Source organism: Crocodylus porosus, unplaced genomic scaffold (genome assembly GCF_001723895.1).
Source record: "Crocodylus porosus isolate Cpor-Errol unplaced genomic scaffold, CroPor_comp1, whole genome shotgun sequence".
NCBI lineage: Eukaryota > Metazoa > Chordata > Crocodylia > Crocodylidae > Crocodylus > Crocodylus porosus.
The window spans coordinates 23,943,693-23,953,159 of record NW_017728921.1 but is presented as its reverse complement, the minus strand read 5'-3'; the positions used below and the strand labels follow the sequence as shown (position 1 = coordinate 23,953,159).

The 9,467-nt window shown below is 43.6% G+C and overlaps 1 protein-coding gene across 4 annotated transcripts in view; it reads left to right on the top strand.

Annotated features, from left to right (window-relative positions):
• The first annotated feature begins 6 nt into the window (after positions 1-6).
• MTMR3 (myotubularin related protein 3) overlaps positions 7-9,467 on the top strand; it is a 188,146-nt gene continuing 178,685 nt past the window's right edge. For all 4 annotated transcript variants that reach the window (XM_019539286.1, XM_019539285.1, XM_019539284.1 and 1 more), the window contains exon 1: positions 7-140. The gene's annotated coding sequence lies outside the window, so the exon portion shown is untranslated. The remainder of the gene's footprint in view (positions 141-9,467) is intronic.

Here is a 9,467-nt window from a genome sequence, read left to right as displayed (position 1 = left end):
CGCCCCCCCGTGCTGCGCGCCGCGGCCGCCATGTTGTTGTGGTCGTGAGAGGCGGCGGCGGCGGTGGAGCTTAGCGACCCCGACCCGACCCCGCCCCGGGCAGGAAGCTGCGCCGGGCCCGCGCCATGCCCCGCCGTACGGTAAGGACACCGCAGCCGCCTTGAGCTCCTCGGGCCGAGAGCCGCGGCCCAGACACGCCCCCGGCCCGCGTCAGTCCCGGCCCGGGGACCGTCTGCCCATAGTAGCTGCGGGCGGGGGCAGGGAGCTGCTGCTGTTTGCCCCCTGTCCCGGCTTTGGAGGGAGGCTGCTGCTGCCTCCGCGGCACATTGGCCCGTAGCTTTGGGCCGGCCTTGTCGCTGTTCCCCTGGGCTGCTTCTGCCTCCCGTGACAGCCCCTGCCCGGGAGAGGGGCCGGGCCCCGGGGTGGCAGCCGGCTTTCCCCTTGGCTTCCGATGGCCGTGCCCCCTTCCCCACGTGCAGAAGCAAAGTGATGGGCAGGATCCCCCTCCTCCAGGCCGGGGCTGTTCGTGCTCCGATGGGCAGGGAGCCTGGCGGGCCCTGCTTTGTCCCTTTGTGCCTCGGGCTTGAATAGTCTTTCTCCCTGTTCTCCATCTAGTCCTGGATTGTTTCTCTGCCTCGGGTCGGAAACGATCAAGCTTTTCTTGGCTGTTGGGGGTGGGCGCTTGGTTGCATCCCCCTCTTCTCTCCCAGACAGATGCGTTCCTGTCATCTGGAGGGAATCTGAGCAGGCCATTGTCAGCCCTCCACGAAGAGCCTGAACTTCCTTCTCCCTCCACCCCTCTCCTGCTGCATGCAGAGTTTAAGCTTCCCCCTATATCTGAGGTCCCTTTTTCTCATCCTCTCTCTGTAGGGGACCTGGGCTTTCCCTCTCTCCTGGAAGCAGACCCATCCTATATGTTTTTGCTTCCTCTGTGAGGAAAGTCGGTGTACCCCTCGCAGGGCAAAACCCAGTATTTGTGAAAGGAATCTGACTTCTGTCTGCTTTCAGACAGACATCATTCTTGATAAGGAGATTTTTGGGCCCTTTACTCCCGTTGGGACAAGATATACCCACCTCTCACCCTCTTGTGTGATAAATCTGACTGCATCTTTCCCCTCTGTTCCCTTGTTTGATGAGATGCGCCCACAGGTGGTAAGTACTGAGGCTGAACCAAGAGTGAGCAGCTCACCTGGTGTAGTGGGAAGTGTGGCAGAACTTGGTCTTATGCTGATGGAGGGATGTTTGATGGGACTGGCTGGGCATCAACAAGTACAGGAAAGTGAGAAAGGGACTGCCGAACTCTCCCATGGAGGGCTTTGGTGAGGCGTCATGGTGGACTACTTGATACTAAAGGGGAAATGTTTTGTACTGTAGAGTTTTAGATATGGGATAGAGTAGTGGTTTTCAAATTGTTTTAATTTGCAGACCCCTAAAAACTTCAAATGGTAGTATGGATCCTTTTGAATTGTAAGCTTGATTGTTCATAATCATACATTTGATCATAGTCATCTTTTGTGGACCCCTTAGATATACTCTGCAGACCATGGGTTAAAAACCAGTGGAATAAAGTTGTGCCATGTTATAGGCTGCTGCTAAGGTAAATGCTGGATTACTCTGGGATTTGGAAGGACAGTGTTCTACTTGGGGAAGTGGAGGGGTTCCTTCCCAATTGATTCTTTGCTGCAGATGGTGACATTTTGGGAGAAGCAACGAAGAGAGAGGCAGGCAAGGAGAGTGTTGCTTTCATTACCTGTCCAAATACAGAAAATGTGGTGAATTGTAAGCACTAAGCCTGACATTGCACTGAGATATTTTAGTCTTTCGCATCATCTCTGGTTTTGTTTTCTGAAATCAGAGTGTACTTGTATTCTTCCTTGGGAGGGGATGGAGAAGGAACTCATTGGTCTTCAGTTTTTTTTAGAAAGTGTTAGTTTGTTACCCATTCTGGGGTTTGCTTAGGGAGGCATTTGGCTATGTATTTCCTCGTCCTCAGTGGAATAAGTACTTGAATATTAGCTTCTTTCTGTGAAGAACCTAATTATTTGCTCTCAAGTATTGGTGTGTGTATTCCTTCCTAGAACATACTGCTAGTGCACATTTCTTACTGCTTTAAAGATTCAGTGTCAAGTGGCATTATGTACACTATACATGTAACATGTACCATGGAAAAAAGCATGAAGAATAAAAGTTCTATTTATGGTGACTGGAGATAAAGGCAGCTGGAGGGAAGCTTGTCACTTGAGTTCTAAAATGACAGTTCTTTATTGGGAAAGATGGACATCTCCAGGTTGCTGAAGGTAGAGGATACAATACCATTTTATCAGAGAATCAGAAGTCTTATTCAGCTTACATGTTAGAAGGTGCTGAACAGGCATCTTGCCAAGATTCTAAGGAGACTGGAAAGAACAGCACCATATGGGGCTTTGCTAGGTCATTGGTGTAGAAGGAGCAGTACCCTGGTATAGAGCTCATAGAGCAGGGTCTTGCCAAGTTATTAGGAGTGGGTAATTGAAATCAGTAAGAGCTGTGCAGTTTAATATGGAGGGACAAGATGGAGCTCTATGAAACTGTTAAATGTTAAAATCATTTGGCTGTCTGCAGAGCAGTGGAAGAAGAAAGCAAAGGTGAAGAGGGATGAAATGAAGATCCCAAGGTTTTTAGAGCAAAAAAGCGGACAGTGTCTTAAACATTTGGGAATATATAATTGGGTATGAACAAGGGACATTGAAAGCCTCTTCCTTGTTGCTTTAAGCTACTGAGCTATCTTCCAATGCATGCAGCTCCAACTGGTATAATATTACTTCTTAATACAAGAGGTATTTATTTAAGACCAAACTAAAATCTCTTAATTTGAATTGCATGCATTTTAATTTTCCTAAATAGAGGTAGTTGAGTTAATACATTAATTTGAATAGCCTTATTGATATGTTTTGCAATAAGTGTATGTAGTGAAGAAATCTATAATATACATATTTAGAATTCTAATTTGACACAATTCTCATACTTGGCTAGCTAGTTAGTTTGCTTAGGTATATATGGAGTTTGAAGCTAATAACTTTAGAAAACTGTAGCTTAGTTTGAGAGAATTTGGCTATAGCTTTAGATTAATGGTGCTGCATTATGACTAGTACACAGGGAAGCAGCTGGAAAATGTTGCACTGAGAGGGTGTGCTTTTCTTATAATCTGTTGCATAGTGAAATCAAATATTGTATATCAAGAATTAGCTTTTTGAACCTAGAAAACTGCTAGTAGGTTGAGGGGTTTGCCTAATAGACCCAAGGGAGAGTTTAATGCTAATTCGAGCATTTTAAAAGTGCACTTGGCAATATAAAGCTTTTCAGTCCTCAATTTTGGGAGGAGGGGCTTTAAACTCTAACTAGGATTAAAATATCCCTTGGAATTCAGTCTGAGTGTATCGCCGTGGAAGTCTTGAGTCTTCAAACTAGTATGTGCTTAAAATTCTGGTGAAGAGCGATAAAGTATAACTGAAAACGCTTTTCAACAACACTGTCCTTAACCTTTTATGTAGCACTTGGTAAAGTGTTGAGAGTAATTTTTATGTCCCCTACTTATGAGTAGCAAATATTTGGCTTCAGGGGAGTGTGTTTGGGGGAGGTAGGGGTATGGGAGGTAGAGACTGGCTTGGCTAACACATAATGCAGAAGTGGAAGAGACCATGCATTGGGTAGGGAGGTTCTAGAGTAGGACTGTCCAGCTGCTGGCTCCTGGGTTGTGTGCAACTGATGAAGGGTTGAACCGCAGCCCATGGGCTCTTCCTTCCCTCTAGTTCCTGCATTGTGGCTGCTTCTGCTACAGCCTCTGGGCTCTTCCTCCCCCGTTTGCCTTGTGCTTCCTGTTTCTGCCCCTGGGGCAGGATGGCAAGTCCTGGGGAGCCTGGAACTCTAGGATTCAAGTGGCCCTACATGGTGGGGGAGACTGCATGGCTGCAGGAGCTCAAGGCAGCTTGTGTAGTGGGAGAGGGAGTGCTAGGTAGGGGAGGTGCTGGGCTTGTTGTGGGGTAGGAGCATGGAGAAGACTTCATGGTGGTGGGAGAGCTGACATAGGTGGTAGGAGCCTGTGATGCAGTGGGAGCTCAAGGTAGTATGCCTTAGTGGGGGGAGGATGTTGGGGCAGGAAAGGAGTGTAGGGGATCCTGCATGTGTGAGTTTGGGGGCAAAGAAGAGGGCCTGACTCAGGAGTCTGCAAACTATGGTCTGAGGCAGATGTGGACCCTGGCTGCTAAGAAGTTGGACAGCCCTGTTCTAAAAGAAAGCAACTCCTGCCTTCCTGCTTATAGCTTAGGGATAGGAAGTCTTAATGTTGTATCTACTGGCCAGAAGCTGAGATGGAAGAGTTTACTATGCCTGACCTCCACCTGGAATCGGTTGAGAACTCTTGGCATCTGTTACCTTGGCTTCTAGGAGAAGCTTGAAGGTTGAGAGAGACCCTTGTACCACTACCCTGATCCAGGGCTACCTTGCACCTTCTCTCTCACTAGCTATTGTTTTAGTCCTCCAGGTATGGAGAAGAAGAAATGGTGAGTATTTTGTAGCTTTGAATTTGGAGTAAACATTTTGGAAGCTACAGGCTAAGAAAAGAGGAGGGCTAAGATTTTTCTATAATATTAATCAGTTTTGTTGCTCTGTTCCCTTTGTTTGTCATTTGACTGACCTTTTTGCTATTCCAAAACAGATGTTTTCCTTTCTTTTTCATTCTTTTAAAAGCTTCATTAACCTGCAACTATATAAAATCAAATAAATGGTTGAACTGTATGTTTTATTGCATGAATTCGTCATTAAATATAAGTTTTTAAAATCTCTGACCTATTGAATTTGAAGCTCAGTAATGGCAGATGGCTTGGCCCGTGAATTTGGCAATGGTAGGTGTCAGGCTGTTAACTGGAATTATGCTCTGTACATCCCACTTCAGCATTTTTTTTTCAAAATGAAATATATCCTTGGATACTACTACCGAGGATCAGCATGTCGTATAAACAAATCTGTTTTGTCAGACGTACACAATGTTAACTAGGTTCGCCACCATGTACAGCCTGATCTTTTTGGCACTCTGGTAGTTTATGAAGGACCAGAAACATGTATATATGCTTCAGTGAAATTTACTATCCAGTCTTTAGGTTTGTAAAGGAAGGCTTTCAGCATATGAATTAGGGACCCACAAAATTGTGAATTTGGTGATATGCATGGAAACCACAAATTTTGTAGGTGCCCTGTGAAAAAACCTGGGCCTTGCAAAACCCCCGTGGAAAAAAGACCAGCAAGTGGGGGTGGGGGGAAGGAAGGAGGGAGAAGGGCGGTAAAAACAGAGGCAGGAAGCCCTGACATCCTGAAGTGTGCACGGACGGAGGGAGGGGGATTTTTGTGGCAGAGCACTGTTGGGAGGGGGCGAGGGTCATGCCTCTGAGGAGCCCCAGAAGTCCCACTCCTCCCCAGAGACTGACAGATGACCATCTGTTAATCTCTGGGGAGGGGCAAGACTTCTGGGGTCCACCAGCCAGTTGGATATGGCGGGGGGGAGGGCACTGTGCTCTGCCGTGAAAATGGAAACTGGCATGACACTTGGACTGTGAAATCGAGGGACAGCCCTTGCAAATTAGGTAGGTCCCTACACATAAGGCACTTAGTGTGTGGACTCCTTCAAACGGTCTATAATAAGATTCTTGTCTTGCAGTCAAATTCTGTTTTATAGGAATTTTTAGAAAAGGATGGGGAAACAGAAACAAAGTTATTGGTTGTTTAATTTCTAACTGCCCTTGTCTATACCACTACATTATTAAATTCAGACTGTCATGTAGTTTGAAGAAAATAAAGAAATACTGATGGTGCCTAGTCCTTCTTTGAAGGCCTTCTTTGAAGACCTAGATTTTAATGGAAGTAAAAAGGTTTTAGTGTTTTTTTTTTGTGCGTGTTTGCAGCATATGGGATGTGTTTAGTCTTTTTAGATATATAAAAGAGGAAAGTAAACCAAATAATAACTGTGTTTTATTCCTTTTACGGGTACTTTTTCAAGTGGCTGAAGGCATGGGGCAATGTCTGTCTGTCTGTCATGCCTCTTAAAAGAAATCTGTTGTGCAGTCACTTCAAACTCATTTGGTCCCTGCAGGACAGATCCAGGGTCTCTTGGATCTGGACTCACCTCTGGCAGGGTCAGCAGCAGAGACATTAACTCTCTGAGTGCTGGACTTGACAATGGAGTGGCTCTGTCTCCCAGGGGGAGATGGTACCACAATCACTCATCCCATGGGTCAAATCCAGAGGCAGATCTTTGAAACTGGGGGAAGCTCTGCATGCCGTATCCAGCATGTGCGTTGTCTGTTTGACACCCCGATGTTGTGGAATAGTAAAAGCCATTATGGGCAGTATTTAACATCTTGATTGATAATTAAGTGATGCTGTTACAGGGCAGAAACCAGCATTGTTAACTAGTTTAACTTTGTACTTCAAAAATGTAATTATTCTTACATATAAAGAAGTATAGCATTGATCCTATTTTGTAAAGTGAAAGTCTTAAATACTAGTTTAGTTCCTTTATACCTTTCCAGATACTTTTGGATAGTTATAAAGTCAAGGGACCAACCTGAAATAGAATTTTTTTTTCAGGTTTGTCTGCCAAATTTTATACCCCACATAAATTATTTTGGTTGCCTTGCAATGTTTCTAGTGTTCATTATAATATGACAGTATATTTTAATATATTTAAAGCTTAACATATGAAGACAGTCTGCCCAGTATACCATTTTTAGATTTAGAATCATAAACTTGTCAACTAATTTTTTTCAAGTCATGTAGGTGGCATTGCCTTCCTTCCTATTTCGTTTATATTTTCTCCATATTTGCTTGCAAGTTAATTGCTAGCAAATGCAAAACACCATTGTGTTGCAGTTTCTGTGAAGAAGGACTCTAGTCTTTGGACCTGAACTTTAGTGTGCGCTTTTTTATTAAATGAAAATCATCCTATTAATATTTTATCACCAATCTGAAGTGACAGTGAAAAAAACAAACAAACCATGCTTCTCTAGTTCTGGATGATTTGGGGTCCTCATGGAGACAGACTTGAGGATGGAGATGGCTTTGTTCTGTATACCAATTTGTCACAGATAAATATTGTCTAAAATCAGTTGATGATTAACTTTTTAAATGGTAGGAAGTAGCTTCACTGTCTTCATATTTTTGCGAAGGGTTTTATTAGTCTCCAGGACTCTTCTTTTTCCACTAATATTATTGGGTAAATTAATGTTTAATATATATGAACTTGTCAGGTGAACACTTCACTAGTTTATTATGTGGCCAAATTTAACTTTTTCCTATTTATCTATCAAAATTTAAATATATATTTTTAAACTCCTTCCTAAATGTCTTCCCCTGGTAGAGGTTTTTTAAATTTCTTATTTATTTTTATCCTTTTTTTTTTTTAATTTTTAGGGATGTAATGGTTTATTGAACTGTAAGTATATGGTTTGTCTCTGAATTGTAATGCTTCAAGCAGTGAACAGTGTTCATCTTTTAACTGTTAAAGGAAAAGCTACTAGGGTCTTGAAGAAATGTCATCAAGTGTTTAACTAGCTACATTCATAAGTTGTTGTGTATGGTTTAACTTTGTTAACAACCTGTTATGTATCAGAGTGCTTGCACTTCTTTCTAACAGTTTTTGATAAATTTGTATACATCGTAGAGCATCAAATGAAAGGTTTTAGAGAATTTTACTTCATTTTTATTGGACACTTGTACTAATTTTTCTGAATAGTAAACTAAATACATGGATGTACACCCCATTAAAATTCTTTCCATTTACTGCTGTGTATAATTAGTAGCATCCCTCTCTTCCTTTTTTTCCTATAATTTAGTTCACAATTAAATGTATTAAGAGTTAAAGCTACACTTATTTTATTCTAGTTCAACCAGACCAGAATCCCATTATGTTAAACCAGGGCTATTCATTTTCTAAATCCATCTATCCATGGGAATTTGTCTATCTTGTCCTTATTTATCTTTCCACATCTTCCTCCTGCTTTGGCATTGTTGGGATAAAAGATACCACCCTAAAAATCCTTGCTTATGGCATAATTTCTGGACCATCATGGCTGCAAGGTCACTCTTACGCTACTTTTATTTAAGGTATTCCTTTTATACTCCAACAGGCCACATTACATTAGTTTTGGAAAGAAGTAAGACTATTCTGTTTCTTCCTTGTATGTAGGAACGATATGGGTTGGATTTCCCTTCCCAGATTGCTAAAAGCAGTTTCTTTAGAACAGTATTTCTTAACCCTTTTGGAGTCAAGGCACTCCTTCATAATTCTTCTGGATTGAGTGGCACACCATTTAAAAAAAAATGATATTGTGTGTGTGTGTGTGCGCGCGCGCCTTCTTATACAAGGGCTGGGGAATCATCCAGGCAGGGGCAAGCCTGAGCTTGGCTTATCTGCCTAAATGATCTGCTTACCTCCTCACACCTTGTGGCACCCTTCGAAGAACCTGGTGGCACTACTGAGTAGGTTATTTGATATAATTTTCCAAACCACCATTCAATGGTTGAGAAAAGAGGGGGTGGGGGTTGAAGGTTTCTATATGGCACACTTGATTCTTCCTCCAGTGTGTGAGCAGCCCTCATCTAGGTGAGAATGTGGGTCTTAAATTCCTTCCCAGAGCTCCCAGTGGCTTGCAAGTTGTGAGCTGAGCTGTGGCAGAACTACATTTTTATTGAGCAGTTTTCTGGCCTATCCTGCTTTCTCTTTTCTTGGGATTCTGAAGGGCTTTACAAAGTATTATTCACCCATGATTCCCTTTTCCCACCCCATTAAGGCATGGGCCACCAGAAACTTGTGGGGGGAGGGGCAGTTTATGGTTTGGATCTGGCCTGGGGTGCAAGGTGAGGTTTGACACCTGTGATCAGGGGGTGCTTAACCTCTGGTCCCAAGGCTCCCACTGGGTTGGGAATATTGGCAGTGGGAGAGTAGCGGCAATTAATACTGCCATCTTCCCCCAGTGCCAAATCCCCAAGCCCCATGTGACGGGTCCGACTGGGGTGAGGGAGGGGAGTGGGGCCAAACCCCAAATGGCAGGGGAGGGAACAGTGGGAATAGGTCTGGGGGTGGGGCAGACAAGGTTTCGTCCCATCCCCCCTGTCATTCTTGATGGGCAACTTGCTAGTTCATAGAGAAGTTTTCTGGTAGTTCTTTCCTCTGAATCTGCTTGATATTCAGGACTTGGAGTTAGACATGGAACTGTCCTCACTTCACTTTCAGAAATGGATCATGGCAAGAAAGCAACTACCTCACTTCTTTTTGATCCTTGTAGCAGCAGCAGTATCTAGCATTGTGTTTCCCTAACAACTGTCTGTTTACTACATTACAATTTACAGGTTTCATAGCTAGTAGGGTTGGAAGGGACCTGAGCAGATCATCAAGTCCGACCCCCTGCCATGGCAGGAAAGAGTACTGGGATCAAATG